The sequence below is a fragment of the Pinus tabuliformis genome, chromosome 2_2 (genome assembly GCF_031772625.1).
Source record: "Pinus tabuliformis cultivar Carrire ecotype Pingquan chromosome 2_2, CPIR1, whole genome shotgun sequence".
NCBI classification, from domain to species: domain Eukaryota; kingdom Viridiplantae; phylum Streptophyta; class Pinopsida; order Pinales; family Pinaceae; genus Pinus; species Pinus tabuliformis.
This window is the reverse complement of record NC_142300.1, coordinates 939564649-939589628: the sequence shown is the minus strand read 5'-3', so window position 1 is coordinate 939589628 and position 24980 is coordinate 939564649.

Genomic DNA, 24980 nt, shown 5'->3' with positions numbered 1-24980 from the left:
TGTTGCTTTTATGCCGATTTCACACCTTTCAGACACAACCTATCTCTTAACTTGACTTTACAACATTATCGGTCTTAATTCTCTCCAGAAACTACACAATCATGGAAGGTAGGCCATCCTTGAGGATTTGAATTACGCAATCCAGACAAGTAGGCTAGCCTTGAGCTCAGAAACTACGCAACTCTAGGAAACAACCTATCCATGAGCTCATAAATTGTGTAAAGATTCCCTGAGCTTAGAAACTGCGCAATTCACTAAGTCAAGGAGTTGCCCTGTCCCTTGTGATTTGGAATTTTGAAATCATTCTTAGCAGTGTGAATGGTCAGTTTCTCGAAAAAGAAAAGAGAAAAAGGAAAAAAACAATCCTTAGAAAATAGGGAATGAATAATTAGTTTCACAAAGGATGACACAAGTTGTTATTTTTGGACTTTCTGCCAAGTGTCACTTTTTCCTTGATTTTAGGCATGTGCATCATAAACCGTAACCATCCTAGATCCCTAAGACACTAAAGGCAACAAGATACAGAAATTCACATTTGGTCATCTGGACTTCATTCCATACGATCCTAGGATTTTTAGTAAATACCATTGTGCAAGGATTCATTCTCAATGGCCAAGCGGGACATTTCATAGGCGAAGGAGGAGGAGATGAAGAATTTTTATAATGCCTCCAAGTGCCATGAACAAGTCAGCTTTGCAAGAACATCATAGGTTACTCCGCAAAACGAAGTCACTCCAAAGAAAGTTCTAGCAGAATGGTGCAACCCAGTGCGTGAAAAGGGAAAGTTGTACATAGTCCAATGGAAGAGAAGAGATGCAAGATGATAGTAGATTTAATCATCCTGAAAGTGGCCATAACAACAAAAAAGAGGAGGAAACAAAGGAAGCAGGGGGAAGCAATGAAACAAAGGGAATAATAAGAGAAAAGGATATTGGAAGAAGAAGGAAAGAGACAAGAAGAATAATAAAGCCATAGAATAGAGGAAGAAGAAGAATCATGAAAATAAGTTGAGGAATAAGAGCAGAACTGACTACTAGGAGAGGAGAGCGAACAGTTGCAGGACAAGGAAATCACTCAAGGAATTGAGGAGTTGATTGTGATTCAAGACATGGAGGTGGAACAAGAGTCGTTGAACCAAGATGTTGATCTGATTCTGAGCACTCAGAAGATCACCTTTCAGTCTCCCCCTCCTCCGATAGTAGAGCAAACTCCAAGAAAGGAAGAGGAAATTATTCCTCTTAATGAGGATCTGGTCATGGACATGTATGATCTGACTTACGACAAGATTTAGAATAATATTGTACAAGCAAGGAAGAAACATTTTCCAGATGATCTCGCATCTCCTACATTCATCAAAGAAAGGGTGATTTTGACAGACACCAAAAGGAATCCAAATTCTATTGTCGCATCCAACTTGGCCTTCATGGGTGATACCAAGTCAAACACGAAGTATTTGATGGCCAAGAAAAAATAGATGGAAAATACCTTGCAGGCCGCGAGGAAATAAGTTGAACAACTCCAAGAAGAGGTCCGGAATACAGCTCCTACACAAGTATATCTAGAAGAACTTAAGGCAACCATACTTGTTGAATTATCAGCATTGGGAGAAACCATGTGAAAGCCTTTATGAGGAGCTTGTCACCATGAATAAATAAGTTTTCGCTTGTATGACGTGCAACAAAAGTGTAAGGATAATTCTAAAGATTTCAAGGCTGTCCATATAGCCATCGCTGTCATACATGAGTGGTCAATGAAATACAAAGGGGCGTCGTACGAATTGGCAAAGAAAACAAGGCAACATGGAGAGTTGGAGAAAGAATAAGTGTGGATGATTATTCAAAGTAATAAACAAACATTAGGTGGATTTTGAGGTCTAAAATGGGCCTCCTAAGGAAATTATAAAATAATAGTGGAAATAATAAAACAAGATTAGATTACATCATCAAATTTTAGAGGGAAAAAAAACTACTTTTTCAACTCGTATTTTCAACTTATCTCCCTATGGCTTTACTCAAATTTCAAGTAGGAACACTCATTGGATGCAGAATTTGATTCCTCATCCAAGGAGTACCCATGTTGCATACTTTTGATGGAACCTACTACACAAAAAATGAGAAATACATGAAAAAATGTGATTGCAATCACGTTTTTCATGTATTTCTCATTTTTCATGTAGCAGGGTCCATCGAAAGTATACAACATGGGAACTCCTTGGATGAGGAATTAAATTTTGCATCCAACAAGTACTCCCGCTTGAAATTCGAGTAAACTCTTAGGGAGATAAGTTGAAAAAATAGCTTTATTATTTTATTATTTTTTAATATTTTTACTTTTTTACCCCAAAAACAGTGGATCATCCCCCATGGTTGACATCATCATCTTGAATCCTATTAATTCTTATAAAGTTTATTTTGGTTGTACATTTTTCTTAGGAGGCCCATTTGAGACCTCAAAAGTTCTCTAATGTCACCTCGTTCATTACCAATATTCAAGGTTCATATGCACGATTGTACAACAATGTGGATTTCATGGTGAAATCGTACAAGATCCCATCAGTTGGCTCACTCACTGAAGCCAAACGCAGGAATCAAGTCAAGCAGGAGGTTGAAGAATACTTGGATCAGTTCAGATAGATCTCTACCAAGGAAGATCTTGAAGTGAATAGGAAAAATATGCAAAATTACATTGATAGCCCTGTCCAGATCAATATCATGTTTCTCTTGCTAAAGAAGAACTCGGACCGATTCCAAATTAGTGTGCCCGAATGCCATGGAGGCTAGAGTCCCCTTCTAGCATGATCTCATCACACAATTTTGGGAAGTCATTACACAGTACATATTTTGGCACCATCATGTGACCGAGAACCTACATCTCAAAGTTGCATAGCTAGAGTTTCCCCAAAATCAAGCTTAACTTATTTATCTTATTAGGTTGTCTAGTTGGCTCTACCTATTTTTATCCTATATGGGTACGACTATATTGTAATATTATTTTATAATTAACTTGTAAGTGAAATTCCAAGTGTCAATTATGGAATGTTAAGATTCATTTTGTAATGAAGTTGAAGAGTCATGTGAGAAGTCCAAGAGTCACAAAAGGGAGATGAATAGTCACCCCTTTCATTATAAATATGTCCTCATAACTCATGTAAAGGGATTTTGGGAGCCAAACTTTTGGCTAGGCTTTTAACTTAGGATCAGGAGCTTGGGAGTTTTGTTGGGAACCTTGGCTTCCCCATAGCATAGAGGGAGTATCTTTCTTTTAAGGAGCAAGTGTAGACTTCATGTTCAACTATTGGTACTACTGGTTCGTCAATGGTATATGTATGCTTGGTACTTTCACTTTAATAAAGCTCAGAGTTGGCATGTTTTCATGCATATGTTTTGAATATAGTAGGAATATTCTTGTTATATTTGCAATGTATGTTGTTTCACTTACTGTTGGGTTGTGTTATATTCTTTCCACGACTAGCGGGGGGGTCACAGGGGGGACGGTAGCCCCCCTCTACGGGGTCTGGGGCAGTGCCTCAAGGAATATTTTTTTGGATCCTATATTAGGTGGGTGGACCTACCTATGGTTTTATGCATGGATTTCACACATGGTTTTGGGCACGATGGTTTTTGGTCCATGGTATTTTGTAGGTCCGGTCAAGGGAACTACGATTATGTTCTAATCTAGGGTTAATAGATTGGGGTTTACAGATGCTTCCTCATGTAAATATATGTATTTTAACATTGAAAGGAACATAATGAAAAATCAATCTGGTAGTCCCGGTTTTGAGATCCAGGGGAAAATATTTGTGTATAGTTGTTTTATGTGTTATGCTCTCGCCATTGTTTATTTTCTATTTTTTAGAATTCGTATGCAAGCAATTTTTGTACGGGGTTAAAACCTACACTTACACTAATGCTTATGAACTATTTCATTTCATTAGCATGAATCTTGTTGAATGCGTGTTGTTTTACATTTCCATCATGGTTAACTTGTGAACTATTTTGTAGGCTAACTTCTGATGTCTTTTATGCTTGTGTGTTCCTTTCAAGATGCATACTATTACAAGATTATAAGGGGCTCACTCATTTTCCCCTCATTGTGTTAGAACCTTTCATACACTGCACTTGACCCTCCGCAGAGTCACACACTTTTTTCACCAAATTAAAAAATATACCATTCTATGTGTTATTGCAGCCATGGCACATCATTAAAACCCACTTGTTCGGAAATCGGGTCATCTTCCGGATGGGGCTCCTACTTCAAAAGGTGTGAGAGATAATTGGGACTTCATATTAGGGAGACCCCATGAATGTTGGTAGGTCCAACAATGTCAACATTTCTAGCACTATAAGGACGGTCAGATGACAAACCAAGCTCGTGAAGTCTATTGTGAACTTTCCTATGTTTTAATGACTTATTCCCATATCTTAACCCTATGTTGGGAACGGGTCCCCTGGGGTTAATTTTGGGGTTAAAGGCCCAAGTTTTGGGGTAGAAAGCCCAAGTTTCGTATAAGAAGTGTAAATTCTCTACATTTTGTGGTCATGGAGCACGAAGATGTAAAGAGTCATAAAGGGTTTCCACCCTTTGTTTAATGTAATCCATGTTGGCTTTAGGAGATCTACCCATGGTCCGCAGACCATGGGATTGTATAAAAACAAGTCTTAAAAGAGTCTTTTGGTAGTTCAGTTTAGATATGTTTTGAAGAGTCATTGATGTAATGGGTCTGTGAGAGCTAAGAGTGAAGAGTCTTAGTGTAGGAAAGAGGCTCTACAACTATGTGCGCAAAGGTCTAGAGTAGAAGTTCACAGCTGAGTGCGTGGACCCCTGCAGCTATGTGCGCTGGGTAGTTAGAGTCTGTAAAGGAGATCTGAACATCAATAAAGAGAATTATTCTAGAATTGCCTGCGTATGAGCTATTTTACTTATGTTATGAATGCATGCGGTTATGTTATGTTGAATATTGGGTTTATTATTTAATGTTGTATTGATGCGCGAATCTATGTGTTTTACTTTGTTATATGAACACAAGTAAGAATATCTATTTACGTGAAGATAATCATAATGCATGTTGAAGTTATCCACTACTTAAGCTAATATGGGTAAATACAACAGTAAGAGTAATTACAGAGGCACATAAGTGTCTGAATTGCTTATTTATGGTACACAAAGGACAGTCGTAGACTTTCGCGGAGGTCTAGAGGATGACTAAGGGAAGTATATTGATAAGCCCTAAAAGGCTTATCGATCTATGCGAAGGAAGGGTTAGGGTATAAAGCAGCATCACCACCATCTTAGGGTGCAGAAACTTGGTTCCTGCATCCCCCCATACTGCTTCGGGTGAGACTTCAATCCACACTTCAGGATTGATGCCAAAAGGGCCCGTAGTGTAGGGATTTTCTTGGCTAATTAACGTTGAACCTAGGTCAAGGACCATCAAGCCAACAAATGGTTCCATTGCCAGGACCAGGATTTGCATAAAGAGATATGTGATGTCACATCACTGGAATCCAACTAAGAAGGAGATCAAGGACTAGTTGGATAGAAAGATCCACAAATTCGCGGCACAAGGGAATAGGAATCTGCGACGGACGAAAGAACTGTGGTTGGACAGATATATGTACACAGAGATACACGAGATCTTCTTATGTTCCTTCCCGGTCGAATTGTACGAGTGGATTGTGAAATTGGCAGATGGCCAAGGAAGGTGGAGGTTTAATGGTCCAATAGTCTAGACCTCGAAGTTAGTGTAGATATTAGAAGCCTTTGAAGATAAGATCGCACATGTTGTCGATCATTGGCTCAATCATATCATAGGAGGGTTCATGATAGAGTTCACGGTAGATACCTTAGTTAGTTACAACAAAGAAGAGCGCTGCTTCTTTAAGGGGCTGTGAGGTAAGTATTTAAGGTCTTTAAATACCTGGATTAAGATTCTCTTGTGTGAAAAGCGGGTTATGCAACTACCTTGAAGTTTGGGGCTATGCAAAGTGGAAAGACCTTCAGGGAAAGAGGGAAAATAGGCCCTGAATATAGCTTGTTGATTGAACCTCCTCTGAGTGACGACGAGGAAGAAACATAGGCTTCTCCACACAGTGTTGTTTCGTTGATGAAGCAAGGGTTCCCGCGAATACCCCATCCACCCACACTGCCTCCATCTTCACCTCTGCCACATACACCTTCACCTACACCACCGCCACCTCCACCACTGTTTAGTATGGTGAACTCAGTAAAGTTACCTATGTTCAAGGGCTTGTGAAATGAGGATCCGAACCAGTTTTGGTTCATCGCAAAGGCTATATGGGAAGCTTAGGGTGTCACAAATGATCAAATGAAGAAAGAAACATTGGTTAGTGCTTTGCAGGAATGTGCACTAACGTGGTACATTAAGTACTGCACTGATATCCCGATGTCTGCGTTGGAAGATATTCAAACCACGCTGAATAAGGAATTCAGTAGACTGAAGTCTGAAGCGCAATCAATTATGGGATTCAAAGTGATTATGATGAAGCCTGGCGAGACACCCTAGGATCTAGATTAGAGATTGAAGTGTACAATCTGTGAAGCTAACATGAATCTGACAGATGGGCAACACCGTGAATGGTTTGTGGCTTCGCTCCTGCCTCATCTAATGGTTTCTGATCAGAACTTAAACAGGAATGCAACAACTTAGAGATATAATCATAAACACAGACATGCAGTAGAAAAACACTTCATTTCATTAATGGAAAAATACTAAACTATGCTTATAAATAGAATGGAAATAAGATAGCTCGGGCGATGTTAGCTTATCTCTGAGGAGAGATGCGGTGGCTACATGCCTCTGAACTGTGTTAAAATGAGGCTCAAAGGCCTATTTATTATTGAGAAATAATGGCTAACCCTAAACATCTAAAAAACTAACCTTAGGAGATGAAGCACCAAAATTGTGGGCCCCATTTGGGTAAATTGGTACATCAACTTCCTAGGGTCGTAACTTTGGCATACGATCTCCATTTTGCTATCATAATACCTCGTTTCAAAGATCTCGAAGAGAAGTTGAAAACAAATAGGCAAGTCAATTTGGGAAGATTCTGGTCTCTCTGTTTTCCCTATAAACACCGTTTAGGGCCTTAAAATGGCTACGAAAGTTCAGGACCCCAAAAACTTCCAAATATAGTAAATTGTGTTACACTTAAGGAAATCGAAAAACTAAAAGAGACAGTGTTGGGGGTCCAAGTGGAATAGGCAGGTGGCCACCAATATCCACTTGGATCATTCCTCCCCCCTTAGGAAGAAATGGTCCCCATTGCGTTGAGTGCCTCCAGGAGATGGGGAAACTTCAACTGAACTTAGTCCCTGGTGAGCCACTTGCCTTGGTGAAGGAGTTGGCCAGCTTTGATAGTTGGATCTTCTGCTAGTGAGTGTTCTTGATCTGTGTCCATGATCCAATCAATGGTGGCCTATTCCATGTAGTGTGGGTTTAGCTCTATTGGTGTGAGTTGTTTTGCAATGTCAACTATGTCCAACAATGGTGGGAAGTATGGCCGAAGGTGATCTACATTGAACACTGGGTGTAGAACAAGGAACGATGGGATGCTGATCTCAAAGGCATTGTCACCGATGTCCTTGGTGATGGTGTATGGCCCATATCGAAGCGGGAAAAGCTTGCGGTGGGGCCCAACAAGGCGCTCTTTCTGCAAATGAAGCCAAACATTGTCACCCACCTGGAACTTGTGTGACACCCGATGTTGATCATGGCATTGCTTGTACTTGGCATTGGATCTGTCCAATATATCATGGACCTATTGGTGGATGTGTTGAATGCGCTCAATGAAGCTGTTAGCCCTTTCAGCTTCAAACTGCACGTGAGCCGAATCTACCTGAGTGGCTGTAAATGGTATGGCCACATCAATGGGGCATAATGGCTGAAATCCTAGCCCTACCTGAAAGGGGTTATGGCCTATTGAGCTATGGAGAGCTCTGTTGTAGTTGTGTTGGACATAGGGGAGACTTTCATCCCATGTGCGTGGATGCTTCGAGTTGTACATGCATAGAATGTGTACAATAATTCTGTTGACAACCTCTATTTGGCCATCAGTTTGGGGATGGAAAGTTATGGAATTAATGAGTTTTGTATCCAGCATCGACCAAAGAGTTGACCAAAATGCAGTCAGGAATCTGCTATCCTAATCTGAGATAATGGATTGAAGGATCCCAAAGTGTACCCACACTCGCTCAAAGAAGAGCTTAGCAATGGCCTCTGCTGAGATATTCTTCTTGTAGGCTGCCACGATGGCCATCCTAGAGAATCTATCGACGACCAAGAAAACACAATCATTGTCGTGCTTAGTAGAAGGAAGTCCTGACATATAATACATGGAGACAGATTCCCAAGGCTGGCTAGGTGTAGGTAGAGGAGTATACAAGCCTTGCTTCTTGATGGTTGGTTTCGAAATGGCGCAAGCAGTGCAGGATCTAATGTACTTCCCAACATCCTGACTAAGTTTCAGCCAATAAAAATACTTCTACCATACCGCCACTATTTTCCCTACTCCGAAATGTCTAGTGACCCGACTATAGTGCGCCTCCCAAATCATCTTGGCATGCTCACTTGAAGGAACACATATGTGTCCCAAGTGGCATAACAGTGCATCCTGAAAGTGAAAATTTGGAACTTTCTTCCCTTCTAGGAGTGTCTGGTATATGCTGCCGAATTTTGGACCACTCTTGTAAACATTCGGCCAGCCCGATGTCTCGTGCCCACAGGAGTCTAGCACAGTGATCAACACCATGACCGGTGGTCTACTGAGGCAATCAGCGACATTATTGGCGATGTGCTTCTTATACTTAATGTTCAAATGGAAGTGTTGCAGATAGGTGGACCATTTCTGATGGCGATCGTTTCGCAACTTCCCTTGTGTTTGTATGAACTGTAGAGGCTAGTTGTCTATGTGGATGACCTTTCCTTCCCTAGAATGTAATGCTTGCATTGACGATGGGCCTGTACAATGGAATACATTTCTTTGTCATAAGTGGGGTACTTTCAAACTCTGTCTAAAAGTGTCTCACTTTGGTAAGCCACTGGATGCCCACGTTGAGTAAGAACTGCCCCAATAGCATAGTCAAAGGCATCTGTCTCAATCTCAAGTGGTTGTTGCAGGTTTGGTAATGTGAGTACTAGTGCAGAATAGAGGTGATTCTTCAACTTGGAGAGTGCTCATTGATGGGTTTCTGACCAAAAGAACTTTGCTTTCGATCCACCCTTGGTGACTTGACTTAAAGGCCAAGCGATATGGGAGAACCCCAACATGAACTTTCGGTAGATATTGGTAAGACCCAAAAAGTTGTGGAGCTTTGTTAGAGTGGTTGGGGCTGGCTAATCTTGAATGAATTGTATCTTGGATGGGTCCACATGTACACCCTCCTCATCAATGTTGTACCCCAGATATTGAACTTGGGTTAGGCCAAAGGTGCATTTCTCCAAGTTAGCACACAACTTGTGTTGTCAAAGGGTTTGAAGGACCTGTTGAATATGGTGGAGGTGTTCTTCCCAACTCTTGCTGAAGGTCAAGATGTCATCTGGATACACCACCACAAATTCATTGGTGAAGGGTCAAAAGATGTCGTCCATCAGTCTCATGAAGGTTGTAGGGGCGTTCGTCAATCCGAACGACATGACTAACCATTCGAAAAGGCCCTCCTTGGATTTGAAGGCAGTCTTCCATACATCGGAGGGTTCGATAGGCACCTGGTGATAACCTGACTTCAAGTCAATCTTGCTGAAATATTTGGGCCCCTTGAGCTGGTCCAGAAGTCCATCAATCCACGAGATTGGGTGCCTATTCCGGACAGTGATCTTGTTCAGCGCCTGATAGTCAATACAGAGTCTCTAGGTCCCATCCTTCTTCTGTACCAATACAATCGGGCTCCCACAAGGTGATGAGCTTGGCTTGATGTGCCCTTTCTACAGTAGTTCTTGAATCTACCTCTTGATCTCATTGTTCTCCAGAATAGAGCATCGATATATCGGTCCATTAGGGAGTGGTGCACCCGGGGTCAGATCGATGGAGTGCTTGACTTGACAGTGCAGAGGTACCCCTATGGGTGAGGTGGAAATGTCCTTGTACTCCTCCACAACCTTGTCCATCTGTTACTGCTGTGCAGAGGAGCCCTGCCTAGAAGTCGTGGCCACAACCTTCTTATTTCCTTGGGGGTGAATCATAAGGAACATGAATTTCCTGGTCTAGGAAATGATCTTACTGCATTGGTTTGCAGTGATCAAAGAGATGGTGGCAGGTGGGGCTACCTCCGATATCCTATACAACGTATTTGCCAAAGTAATAATTATAGAGCAAGGTCTAGACTCATATACATCATGTCGCTTCCACAAGTATGGTTGTCCTAAAAATACATCAGAAAGTTCAAGAGGAGCAATGTCACACAATACCTCATTCATGAAGGGCTTGATGCTATAGGGAAGGCGGCACAACTGGCTGACGTGAAGATCTCATCCTTGGTGAAGCCTCCTAATGGTGTACGACTGTGGATGTGTTGTAGTCTTTAGGCCCGGACACTTCACGACTTTTGCTAAAATGAGGTTCTTTTGGCTCCCACTGTTGACAATGAACTGCAGCGAAGAACCCTTCACCCACATCTGTGAGTGGAAGAGGCGTTCCCCCTCCTCTGGATCTTCAAGCTCAATTTTCTGGATCTTTGTGGTAGCCGCAGTGGCATTGGGCTCCACATCAATGATATGCTTCCCTTTTCCAGTCCCCTTGTCGAGTTTTGATTCAAAGTTGGAACCCGTGTCTGATTCAGAAGCCTTTAGCTCGGCCTTCAGCTCAGCGACTGCTTGGCCCGACACTCACTTGTATTGTGAGTGGAGCACTTATGGAACTCACACCATTTTCTCATGTCCTTATTTGTCTTTATGGCATTTTTCTTTACTTGTGGCTTCGGTGGGTTGTCCTAGGCAGACCCACCTTGGCTTGGTCCCTTGTTCTGTGGTTTGGGGGCGCCTTTTCCTGATTCGCAGCTTCGAAGTCCCACTTCTTTTGTTTAAACTTCTACTCAATTTTTACAGCGTACCGATACGCCGTGCCAAGCGAGGAAATGTCCAGGAACTCCATCTCGTCCCAGATGTACTTATGTAGACAGCCACAATACTTGAGGACCAAATGCCGCTTAGTATCCTTGATACCCAGCTTTGTGAGAAGGGTATGGAAAGTATTTGTGAACTCCATCACATCTTGGTCCCTTCCCTGCCGTAGCATGGTCCACTTTGTGTATTTATCTTCATAGCTCCTGACAGGGTAATACTATTCCTTGATGGCATCTTGGAAAGAATTCCAAATGGGTGTAGCTGAAAACAACAAGGGTTCACTCTCGTCCTTTTGTTCAGAGTAGGTTTCCCACCAGTCCTTGACGTGTGGGGCGGCTTTGAGAAGTGCAAACGTAATCTTTTCTTGATTGGAAAAGTCATGAACTAAAAAATATCCTTCCAATAGATTTAACCATTTATCTACGACGTTTGCATCTATCAGGCCTTCGAATATGGGAATATCAAATTTAACTTGTACCTTAAAAGGAGTGTTGCCTCTAGAGTGGCTGCTAGATGAAGATGCATCGCATGTGGGTAGCTATTGAAGGATCTAGGCAAAGTTGTCCATCATCACATCCCTCTGTCGCTCGAGAGCTTCCTCAAGCAACATTTTGAAAGTATTTCCTGCCCCCTCGTCTTTCTTTTCTTCTGCCATGGGAGGCCGTCAGGTTTTGTGAGGCTGATCCTGCAATGGTTCAACCAGATCGAGCCCTAATTCCTTATACCCTGACCTCGTTGGGGACATGCAAAGAAAAATAGAGAAATAGCAGACCGCTCTGATACCACTGATCCGAACTTAAATAGGAATGCAACAACTTATAGATATAATCATAAACATAGAGATGCGGCAGAAAAACACTTCATTTCATTAAAGGAAAAACATTGAACTATGCTTAAAAACATAATGGAAATAAGATAGCTCAGGCGATGTTAGCTTATCTCTGAGGAGAGATGTGGCACTTATATTTATAGAAATTTGGAGGCACTTCAAACAAATGTTGGATCTCATTCATGATGAAAAATAGGTTTTCAACCCTGTTGTAGAGACTCTGCCCTGATGCTGGCCCTGATTCTTCTGAAGTACTGGGCCTTTCTGTAATCTGATTTGTAGCAAATGTGTTGACCCTTTTGGCATAATTTTCATGGGAAAGTAGTCTTCCTGCGCTGTTCAGTAAGATTTGAAGACCTCTGTTCTGCAGTGCTACAAATTTGTCCATGAATTTATTAACCTCTGTCTGCATATCATGGCTTCTTCTTTCTAGTGTTTGCACCAGGCTTCTTAGTGTTAGGACTCTTTTTATTAGCTGGATGGTTTCAGTTCTACTGGAGATTCCCATTGCTGCCAGTTGAGCACTTGTTCTGTTATTAAGCACATTAATCATTCTATTGGCAACCTCAGGCATATTGCCTAGAGATGCCCTTGATCTCTGGATTTCTCTGTGTGCTTTTCCTATGAGCTCTATTTGCTCATGAATGGTCTCAATGTATTGCCATTGATCAGTGATTGATTGGCCAATGTTGGCCCATAAAACTTTCTTAAGCTCAGCTATCACTTTGTCAAGTGTGAGCTCCTTCTCCAGCTCCTTTATCTTCTCTTTGAGAGCCTTTATCTCTCTTCCTTTCTCAGCAACACTTTGTTTTGATTTATCATATCTTTCATTCAACTTGACCAAATTTTCCCTGGCCTCATTTAATTCTGCCATTTGGGCTTCCAGAGCTTGGATTTCATTTTTCAGTTTCTGCATGTCCAGGCTTGGAGCCTGCTCTGTTGGTGGCGCTGGTGCTGATGTGGAAGGTGCTGCCTGTTTTGTCCGTTCAGTGGGAGGAGCAGTAGTTTGAGGAGGCTCCTCAAGGTTGATTATCTCTGGAGGAGGCTGAGATGTTTGTCCGCCTTCTTTTTGTTGTAATGCTGCCTGCAGTGCAGCCTGTGCAGCCTCTGATTCTCCCAATTTCTCCTGTGTCTGGATCAGCTGCTTGTATAATGACACCAGCATAGCTGCTGCATCTTGGTCATGTCTCAGCTGTGCAACTTCTCCAGTTTGTGGGTGAATGGTTGCTGGGACTTTTACCATTTTCCTTAGCGTTGCCATATCTGCATCTCTCAACTTCAATAATGCTTGTACATCCTTGATGTCCTTGGGATCATGCCCAAGTTCTATGATTATCTCCTCTAGGGCTTTGATTCTGTTGTCCTTTGCTTGAGAGGATGCTCTCTCCAACTCCAGTTGGGCAACTGTATTATTTAGGCTATTTTCTAGCCTGTAGTTCTCCAATGTCTTATCTGCCAAGGAGGCATATACCATCTCACCCGTTTGCTTATGTAATTCAATTTTATCCATTGGGTGGATGTCCTTGGCAAGGACCTCAAGGTTGGTCCTTATGTAATCTGCAGCTGACTGCGGCTGCAACACTGCTGGCGTAAAATGGCTCATGATCATTTTGCCCTGCTGGACATCATATGCAGACATTAGTCTTTGCTGGTTAGTGGGAGCCATTTTCAACAAATGATTATATAGTTGTACTCTTATGGGCTCATTCCTCTTCTTTATATCAATGAACTGCTGCTTGATGCCCACCTCAACTCCTCTTTGCTGGCTTGAGGAGCTGACTTCTCCTCCCACTGTCCTTTCTTGTTCCTACTGGAAGGAACTTGCAGAAGCCTCCATACTAGGTGGGCCCATGCCCAAAGATTTCCCTATTGGCATTTCTTCCTCAGAAAGGGGATTCATTCTGTGTCTTTTCTCCCCATGAGTTGTTGATGTTGTGAGGGGAGTTTCTCTGTCCCTCTTTCTACTTATGTCTTCTTTTTGTGGGGTTTGGAGGACTGAGGCCTCCACTGTTGTCTCCTGCCTAGGAGGCAGAGTATCCTGACCTTGCTGCCCGGTGGATTTTTGGGCCTGTGATGTTTGCTCTTGTTGCACTGGCTGTTCTTTTTCTTACTGCCCCCCTTGTTGCTGTTGTTCCTGTGGCTGTTGTTGCACTTCCTGCTACTGTGCCTGTTCATGAGGTGGCTGCTGTGGCTCCATCTCTTTCTCTTTGCCTTTGCCAGAGGTTTGATCAGTGTATTTGGCTGCTTGCTGATGTGTTGTGGAGGATGAGGCAGCTGCTCCCACTTGAGTGCCTGGAAGAGCAAATACCTGTGCACAAAGCTCTAAGTCAGCCATATTTTGGAGATTTTTAACTGCTCTTTGATTTAATTCTTCTTGTGTGACAGCTTCCTCTAAGGTGCCTCTCCTCCACTTTATTTGATTTGCATATTTTTCTATGTGAGGCAACCTTACGTGGTCATAACTGGCCAGCCTATACTTGACCCTTCTTAAAGTTATGAAGTGATTGGGGTCATAAGGTTTCCAAAGGAAACTGGTCTGTAGGCCAAGGGATTCTAGCATTCTGTCTGCTTCTTGCCAACCTTCCTCCCTTTTGTTGTAAATGAAGTGGCCTAATTGGTTTCTTACTTTGAGTTGTGCCTTCTTGCCTTTGCCTGAAAAATGTAGCACATCAGCGTTCCCAAACTGCCTGAAGTATTCAAGGGCAAACAATCTCATGGGCACATATTTAGGCAGTCTGTAAGGGGGCAACTCACACCCATATATTCTGATGACTGTGTGGTTTTGGTAATAGTACCGATCCCCAATGCTGTAGACCTTGGACAGCTGAAGAATCCTCTGCATCTCATCAGTTAGTCTAGGAGGAGGTGAGCTCAGAAGCAGAGACATGGCTGGGTGGATGAAAAGGTCTATAAACTCACAATAAGTGTATGGAGAACAAGATCTGCAATGGATAGCAGAGGACAAATAGACTACTGACCTTGGATTGCCTTGTGCATCCACTCTCTTCATAGCAAAGTGAAATTTCTCATGTTGATAATACAAAATTAAGTGGTAGATGTAGGAGGTGTATCTAAACACCCTTTCTCTTGCCAAGTTCATCAATTGCTCATGTATTTTGTTAGATATGTAGGTGGCATAGTCATAGCAGATTGGAGGCTTGCCAGGGGAAAACATGAGCATCATCACCAGCACAGTTTCATCAACAAACTCAATTGAATTATAGCCCAGAATGGGACTGATCATGTCTACAAGGTCTCTGCCCAATTGGTTGAGGTAAACATGAGAAATGGGAGGGTACTTCACAGTGTCAGATTCAATGTATAATTGATTTAGTTTGGTGATCTGAGCATCTGTCAATTTAGCTCCTTGCTTTATTAGATCAGTCAGTGATAAAGGAGCTAATTTCTTCTCAGTTTTGAAGTGCAACATCTCTTTGATGGCTTCAGGGGTGACATAGAAAATGACTGAGCCTGAAGGGTCAATCACAGCCCTCTGAGTGGCGTCGTAGCAGTCAGCACACAGGTAGATTAGGTCAGGGAACTAGTTGACCTTAGGGAGCTTGAAGATAGGGAGGAAAGAATCCCAAATGCCCAATACATCTGTTCCAGTCTCGTGTTTAATCTTCAATTCGTTTAACAAGTGGATGTGGTACTTGTTGTGCATTAGCATTTCTTCTGATATCTGATAATCCAGGTCTGCTAATGGTTGCCATTCCAATTCTCTCTGAGGGGCATTTAATGGAGCAATGTTCAAGGCTACAGGAGCTACTGGTGCATCCATGGTTACTTTAGGCTTCTGTTTGTATGCACTGATGTTACTATGCAGAGCAACACAGAGGAGTATTTTTGCAATATAGAGGTGAATTGCCAGGAAGAGAGGGTAAATTGTAACAACAGCAATTGGAATACTGCACAGAGGACTACTAGAGCAAATGCTCGGCCTTAAAACTCTCTTCAGGGTGAATTGGTGCGGCTTGGGTTCTTAGTTCACGAATGCGCGAACTAACTGTATGTTTTGTGAGAATTTGGCTAAACAAGGCTCTGCAGGTGAATTTCTACTTTACAATTGAAAATGGAGGCTAGCCACAGGGGATTTGCCGGTAAATTATAATCTTGCCCACTCTTTTAACTTTGTTTCTGACAATTATGGACACAACCGAGCGCAGGGGAGGTAAATTTGATAAATACCTGGTGAATTGCTTGGCAAAGTTTGCAAATGCAGGTGGGATGGAAGCGCCGAAGGTCTCCTGGTTGATTTCAACTGGTCGGCGATGGATTTGGACATAAAATGCATGCAGGGGGAGTAACAGTCTTTTTCGCAAAAGTAACGAAAAACATGAATTTTGGCCAAAATATGGATTTTTGGGTTATTTGGCGCTTTTTTTTGATGACGTCAGCATGACGTCATCAGGTGGGGTCAAGGTCGGATGATGTCAGCAGGACGTCATCGAGTGACGTGGCGGCTTGAGAGTGGTCCACGGGGATGATGAGGTGGCGGGCAGGTTAGAGCAGTGGCGGACGGGGGCGCTGACGCGGCGGTGAGGTAGCAGTGACGTTGGTAAGGCAGGTTCACAGAAACCGAAAACGGTAAGCGGTATAATATCGCATCGCTCTCTATACGGAAGCGGAATTGTCAGAGGGCGCTCCAATACGATTTGGGGGTGACGCGTGGCAGAGGCCTTGACGTCACCCTCTTACATATTTCGGAAGGTAACTTTCGGACATTGGGCCCGGTCCGAAATGCATGAGAGCCGTCGGATGAAAAGGGCCAGATCCGACGGTCGACGGATCGTTAATGTGCCAGGTCAATACGGATGTGGGCGGGGTTTAAAATAATATATTTTTTGGAAGATGTGCCCGGCGGGAACCTTTGGAGTTTGGAAAATTTATATGGTTTCCAATGTATTTTTATAAAAACGCGCATAGCGCCCAAACTTTGGGTAAAATGAAAAAGTGGGTTTTCATGTGTGTTTGCAAATAAAGCGGGTTAGGGGTGAAAATGGGATTTTTTACAAGGTTCTTTTGCAAATGAAGGGGTTAATGGTTTAGATTACTTCTGAAGGGGAAAGAGGGGTTGGGTTTGGGTTCTTAAACTGACCGGATGTCAATTTAATCCCTGACAGTGAACATATGGCTATAATGCCAGGGGGGAAGGGATACTTATAGAATGCTTGGGGTTTATACACCATAGTGTTTATAATAATAGGGAAAGGGTAACATAGGGGATTTAGATAATAAGAAGTTAGGGGTTAATATGAATGGAAGAAGTGAATGAGGGGTGATATCACTAAGTTTATGTGAAAACAACTTAGATTAGGGAGTAGATGAAAATGAAAGGATTTTAGACAAGAAATGTGGCTTTTAAAGGAATAGGAACCAACATAAAACCTTAAATTCTTTCATGAACACAACTAATGAAGGGATGTTAGTAATGAATGTGAAACAGGAAAAAGGGAGTTAGTCATGCTCCTTTGCTTTGCTGCAACATGATGGAGAAGAGGAGCTTCTCTATGCACTGTTGTTCCTTTATGCTAGACCAGCAGAACTCATTTGAAAGTAATAGCATTTCTGCAACCCCATCTACCTACCCATCTACTTGTCTAGCATTTTTTTGTTTCTTCATGGAGGGTGCACTTAGACTTGCAGACCCTTATGTGCCTTTTCTTTTCTTTTGGCTTTTTCTTTTCACTTTCTATCTAAGGCTACCCTTATTGCTTCCAAAGTCCCAGATTAAGCAGTTGGGAACCTTACTTCTCTACCTAGCTACTGGTCTGCCAAGATTAAACAGTTTGGACAGACTTCTTTCTCTATTCTACAACAAAAATTGAAACATGGCATGATCCAGATTAGGCTGTTGGACCATCCATCAAAATTGAGACTACATCAAGCTATATACACATCAAGCTATATACACATGTTGCCTTTCCTTGAAAATATGGGATCTTTGCATCACCAAAGCAGAGCATATTTGGAACTTTCTTTGCCAATCATGAAATATGAAACCTATTGGTATAGGTAGCTAACAGTGGCTCCACATGGGGATGGTTTTTCCTTTTGAAAGACCAAGAACAGCAGGTCAGAATGCCTTGGCCCTTGACTTCTTGTATCAAAACTTGGAGTATTCCTCTTTGAAATCCCAAAATTTTGCTCTTCCCATCATGGTGAATCTCTGAACTTATTTGCCTTTTGCTGATAACTAATAAAACTTGAGAAACTGCATTTTTACATGTTAACAGAAAGTAATATATACACCAGGATATGTACAAGGGAGAATTAGACTACACTCATGGATAGTAGTCAAAATAGTGCTTCAACATCCTGCCATTCACAGGACCTTCATCCAAATCAGTTTCATCAAGATTCCTAAGGAAGTAAGTATTATTTCCTTGCACTACTTGAACAGCAAATGGTCCTCTCCAAAGGGAATCAAATTTTCCATATTTTCCTTTATCTTCCCTTCTTGAATCCCACTTGAGGACTTTATCACCTATGTTGAAGTCTTCTGCCTTAGTCCTTCTATCAAAAGCTTTCTTTAATTTTTCTTGTAAGACTTGAACTCTGCTATAAACTTGATCTCTAGTTTGCTGCAAACATATAATTTGATTTACCCCTCTTTGCACATCATTTGGTTCAGCCTGGCTTTCTTGAAGAAGTTTCATGACAGGAACCCCTAGTGATGAAGGAAATTTGGCTTCTAATCCATAAACTAACTCATATGGGCTGATCCCAATTGATCTCTTGGTTGTTAGTCTATCTGCCCATAGGGCATTGACAAGCTTCTTATGCCAATTCTTCTTATTTTCTTCCAACACTTTCTTTATGATGTTTACAAGGATTTTATTTGATGATTCTGCTAGGCCATTTCCTTGGGGATAGTATGCAGTAGAATGGCCCAGGGTAATGTGAAATTTGTGGCAGAAATTCACCATCTTCTTAGATCTGAAGGCAGCAGCATTGTCTGTTATTATCTTATCAGGACAACCAAATCTAGAAAGAATATTGGTCTCCAGGAACTGAATGATAGTGGAATCATTTGCTTGTCTGCATGGAACAGCTTCAATCCATTTAGTAAAGTAGTCTGTAGTTGTTAGAATCCATCTATGTTGGCCTGAAGATGAGGGATGAATTTCTCCAATGAAATCCAAGCCCCATTGTTGAAAAGGTCTCTCTGTTGCAATGGGCCTCAAAGGAAGTGGCAGTAACTTTCTCTTTCCCTCAAACACTTGACATTTATGACATGAGGTGGTAAATTTCTTGACATCAGAGAAAAGAGTAGGCCAATAGTAAACAGCCCTCAGTATCTTATCCACAGTGGACTTCCAATACAAGTGTCCACCACAGTCACCTGCATGAAATTCTTTGGTGACATTGTCAGTCTCATTCTCAATCAAGCAGTTTAACAGTATACCCTCGTGGTTTTTCCAAAGCAAATTTCCATCCATAACACAAAATCTTGAAGCTTTCATTTTTAGGAACCTACATTTAGTTCTGGACAATCCTGGGGGAGCACACAGGTTTTGTAACACATAACAGATATCAGAATACCAAGGGGATTGTTCAAAGGCTACATTGATCTTTGGAGTCGCCAGCTCCGGTTCATTGTCCAGCTGGTTTATGTCTAAGGCTTGGAAGTTTGCTTCTGTCATTAGTTTGGCCAAACCTTGCCCTTTTATTAGTTTTGTAGGTTTTATTTCAATATCAAATTCCAAAATGTTGGCAATCCATTTTCCTCTTCTGCCCTCTAAGTTTTCTTGAGTGAGTATGTCTTTCACAATGGGAGTTGGCACATAAGCTATAATATGATAATAAAGGATGTAAATCCTGAACTCTTTAATGGCCTTGACCAAAGCATAAGCTTGTTTCTCCATGATCTGATATTTCAGAGGTGCATCTCTAAGAGCTCTACTAAAGAAAGCAATGGGTTTCTCATTTCCTTGGTCATCTTTCTGTAATAGAACAGCAGCAATGGTATGCTGGGAGGCAAAAGAAAAAATGATAAATTCTCTATCAAATTTGGGATTTGTTAAGACGGGGGTTTGGGTAAGGGCCAATTTTATACCTTCAAAGGCTTGATTTGCTTCTACTGTCCATTTCACTTTTGAATCCTTCTTTAGCATATTGTTCAATAATCTGATCAGTTCTGCTAAGTTTGGGATAAACCTTCTTAAGAAATTGATCTTCCCTAAGAAAGCTTGCAATTCTTTGATGTTTCTTGGGTGGGGCATTTGTAAGATAGCTTGTATCCTGTCTGGGTCAATTCTTATGCCATCCTTTGAAATGATATGCCCTAACAGCTTACCTTCTTCCAAACCAAATAGAGACTTCTTGGGATTCAAGGAAATTCCATATTTCCTACATGTTAAGAAGATCTGCCTTAAATGCTTCAAGTGTTCTTGGTCAGATTTTGAGAAAGGTGTGAGGTCATCCAAATAAATGACAAGAAAGTCATGAATCTCTTTGGCAAAAGCAATATCCATTGCTCTTTGAAATGTTGCTCCTGCATTTTTCAATCCAAAAGGCATTTTTACATACTTGAAAGTTCCCCACGGGGTTGTGAATGCAGTTTTGTCTTGATCATCAGGGTGCACTAGGATTTGATTAAAGCCTGAGAATCCATCAAGTAATGAGATCCTTGAGGCCCCTACCACTCTTTGGAGAATGTGATCCATCTTGGGTAAAGGATAGTTGTCTTTGAGGGACACTTGGTTTAGATTTCTAAGATCAACACAAAGTCTTATCTCACCAGTTTTCTTTCTTGTAGGTACCAAATTGGAAATCCAATCAGAAAACCTGATGGGTGCTATGATGCCGGCTTTAAACATTTTTTGCAGTTCTTTTTCTATTGAAGGGAGAAGCATGGGATTGATCCTTCTCAATTTCTGCTTAAATGGCTTCTGATTAGGCTTGAGAGGGATAGTATGCTGGATAACCGAGGTGTCATAGGATTTTAAATCCTCATAACCCCATGCAAAGACATCTTGAAACTCTTTGAAGAGGTCTATGTATTTAGGTTTTTGATCAGGAGGTAAGGAAGCAGACAATTTTATTATCTTGGGCTTCTCAATAGTTCCAATGTTGCATTCCTCAATGGCAGCGTTAAGGGGCTGCATTTTTGGTTTTCTAGGGATATCATTTGAGTCAAAGATGTCCTCTAATGGAGTTAGGCCTGTTGGAAGAAAATTGTCTTTCAGCTCTATGATCTCAGCCTCTGTAGCAGCTATTTCTTCATAACTGGTTTGTTGAATTTCTTGTATGTTGTTTTTGTTAAAAATTGTTGGATGTAGGATTTGGCGAGCTGTCTTAGGTGATATTGGCTTGTTGTTCTGTTCACTCTGTATTTGTGATTGACTTGCTCCCTCAGTGTCAATGTTTAATCCTACAAATTCTTGTTGCAAGGTTAAGAAATTATTTATTTGTGTGTCATCTTCAAATACTTGCCAATCTTTAACATTGTTTGGAACAGAAGGTCTGTGTTTTACCTCAGCTTTAAAGCAATGGCCAGGTTCAAAGGGTAGCTTGCAGGTACTTGCAAATGTGGCTAAACTATGAGCATGAAGATTGTGAGTCCTAGAAATTTTGGCAATTTGAAATTCAGTGAAGGAATTTAATATTTCAGCAACAGCAGATCTATAAGATCTCAGTCTTTTGTCATTGGTGACAAAATTACCCTTTACTTGTTGGACAACTAGGTCAGAATCTCCTAGTATTGAAACCTATGTGGCTTGTAAGAATTTTACTAGTTTGAGGCCTAGTAAAAGAGCTTCATATTCTGCCATGTTATTAGTGCATCTGAAATTTAGCCTATAGGCTTGACCTTCTGCATGATTGTTCTGCTTGTTATGTATCCAAACTCTAGCTCCTGCCCCTAATTTGTTGACTGACCCATCAAATTCAAGGAACCATAGGATCTCTTGTTCTAGGGGGGACTTAATAACTTCTCTGTGATCTGGGATTGTGAGTTGAAGTTCTGGTTCTTCATTTAGTTGGTCTTTTAGGACAACTTCATCACTTGATTGGATCAGCTTTATTTCTAGAGCAGCAGCCTGTTCATTAATGTTCTGATCTTGCTTGAGTGTCTTGGTTTCATCATCATTTGTAAGACCTGAATTATCATTGAAGAGAATATATGAATCTATATCAGAATGGACAGCATATATGGGAAAGTTTTGAGGTTTTTCTTCATTGCTGACCATGTATTTCATAAGTGACTCTCTATATAACCTCTTGGGTTGACCAAAGACTGAGATGGTTGCATACGACATGTCTAATTGTAGGGAACCTTGGAGTTTATCCCCCCATGATCTTGATAACAGCATCCCATATTTGGGTGGGATATCAGCAACTACAACATCCATTAGAATTGTTTTATTTGGGTACTGAACTAGGGACACACATAAGTCTTTTATTAAGCCTAAACACTTAACTTGGCTGGAGTCAAATGAGAATAGGTCCTTATATGGTCTTGTAATATCTAGATTCAATCTTTCCATGACTGATTTAGGCATCAAGTTGTGAGAGGCACCTGAGTCAAACATTGCATTGTGTAGTATCTTATCATGAACATGTAGGCTGACATAGAAAGGTAAGACCCCTATAACTGCTGTCTTTCCATCAACCTCTGGACCAAAAAGCAATTCTGGGGTGTCATCCAACACATTGACATTATCTTTATTACGAGTAATTTGAAGGGACTTCTTGATTTGTTGTCTATAAATGTCATGCTTGGCTAGTTCTGAAAGAGGAATTGCTACCTTCAATTTGCCAATTTCAGCTTCTAAGTCAAAAGGTTTATCAGGTTGGGTCTTGGTATTTTGGTTAATAGCCCTTTCCTTTTCAATGGAATCCTTGATGCCCTCCTCTTGATTCTCTTTCTGATCTTGAGGCTTATCCCTTTTACTTGTCTTTTGAGAAATGTTGCTTGGGTTGTGCTGGAAGGGTGTTGTATCCACTGGTTGCTGTTTTGAGGGGGATGTTTCAGTTATTTCCTCAACTGTTACCTCATCTGCAATCGGACTAGTTTTGTCACTTGGTTCTGTGACAATAGCTTTCTTAGACTGCAGAGTGTCCTTTGTCTTGTCAGGCTGTGTCACATTTATAGTTCTGCTTCTTAGCTTGTATTGCTTATGAACTTCATAAACAGCTGTGTCATATCCTTGTTTAAAGTCAAATGACTCACTCAACCTGGTTTGGAATTTTTGAATGTCATCATCCTTATGATCCTCTTGACTCAGAAAAACTTGCTGCTCGTCATTCAGGCCCATCAGGTTAATGTGGGTGTCATCTGTTTTCTCATTTGAAGTGGATGCCTCAGTATAGTTTTCCTGGAAAGGAGGCCTTATGTCTGGATCAGAACCAGTTTTGCCAACGTTTGGGCTTTGATTTCTCCTAAAATTTGGATTCCTGATAGGGTTATTTTGTGGTGCTTCCCATGATGACTTTCTCTCAACTGATTCTACTCTATCACCCAATCTCTTCATACCAGTGAGTATTGCATCCAGTTTTTTATCAAAGGCTGAGGGTTCTTCTTTGAAAGTGGTTCTCTTTTCCAATCTTGCCCTGTTTCTTTTGGCAATCAGGTTAGCCTCTACTGTGACAGCAACCTTTTGGGCATCTTCAAGGGTTTCAGGGGCTCTTTCCTTCAACTGATATGCCATATCAGGGTCAAAACCATCAGGAAATTTGTACAAGGCTAAATCAGGAGGAGGTCTTAAATTCTGTGGTATTGCGTTATATACATTGTTGAATCTTGCACAATACTCCAAAACGGTCTCTTGAGGACCTCGTTTGATTGTATCATATTCACCAAGTATGTGCAGGGGATCTTTCTTTTTCTCCCATCTGTTAGTAAAGGCTTGATAGAGCTCATCAGGGGTTGTGATGGTATTTACAGCCAGTGATCTAAACCAAGTTCTTACATCCCCTGTCAGGCTCTAAACAAAGATTCTCATTCTCACACTGTCATCATCTATTTCATAGTTCTCATAATGGTCTTGCATCCTTCTGGCATGCTGAATTGTTGTGAAAGGGCCAGTGGAGTCAAAATATGAGATCTTGGATTGGTAGTCCTGAGGTAGAGCTGCAGCATTAGCAGGCAACTGCAGGGGTGCATATCTATTAGCCATAGTTGCAGGATTTATAGGATTGACAGGGATAACATGAACGACTGGTACAACAGGGGTAGTGGGAACGGTAGAAACTAGAGTGTTAGTCAAGGGAATATGTGCAATGGATGGAGGTGTGAAAGGAGGGCTTTGAGATGTGGATGGGGAACTGGGGGAATCAAGGGTAGATCGAAATAGAACCTTGATTGGAGTTGGAACAGGGTTTGGATAAGCTGTCTCAAGACTTAAGTCAGCAAGAGTTTCCTGTCCTTGCTGCTTCCTAATGATTTTAGGGATTATATTAGGATTTTCAAAAACAGTTGGGGGATTGGGGTCAGGATTTGACCTTGTATATCGCAGATTCTTCTTAGGAGCCAGCTTCTGAACTTGTTTTTGAGTATGTTTATTGGAATATTTTTGTGTCTACAAGGGCCAGACAAGATTTTGGAGTGACTGTGTATATCTTAAAGCTAGCATGAAAATTGACTTGAAGCAGCTTAAAGAAATATACAGAACTTAGAAAGTCCTGAGGAACTCCCCAGCGGAGTCGCCAATTATGTTATCACCCAGGTTGTTCCCTTTGACTCCCAAGGGAATACGGCCGGGGTAACCACTAACCAATCTTTGGATTACAGCTTCTAGCCAAGCTATAATCAGAGAGGGCTCTCTCTTTAAAGTTTGTCTCTGTTTTGTGAAGATTTTAGGCTACTTATGGATTCAGGGTTTGGTTTTATGTTTTGGTTGAGGGATGTCTTCTGTACCTAAGGTGGAAGTCTTCAGGCAGTATTAGTCCATTGGGCAATGGAGTCTGTGGCTACAGGTTGTCTGAGATATTAAGTTGAGTTGCTGAAACTGCAGGGCCATTCAAATACATCATGATACAAAATTTAAATTGTGATTATGAACTGTGTTTAACCTGTGAAAAGCAATTAAGAATTTTCCACTAAGCTGGGGTGTAAGAAAGAGATATATT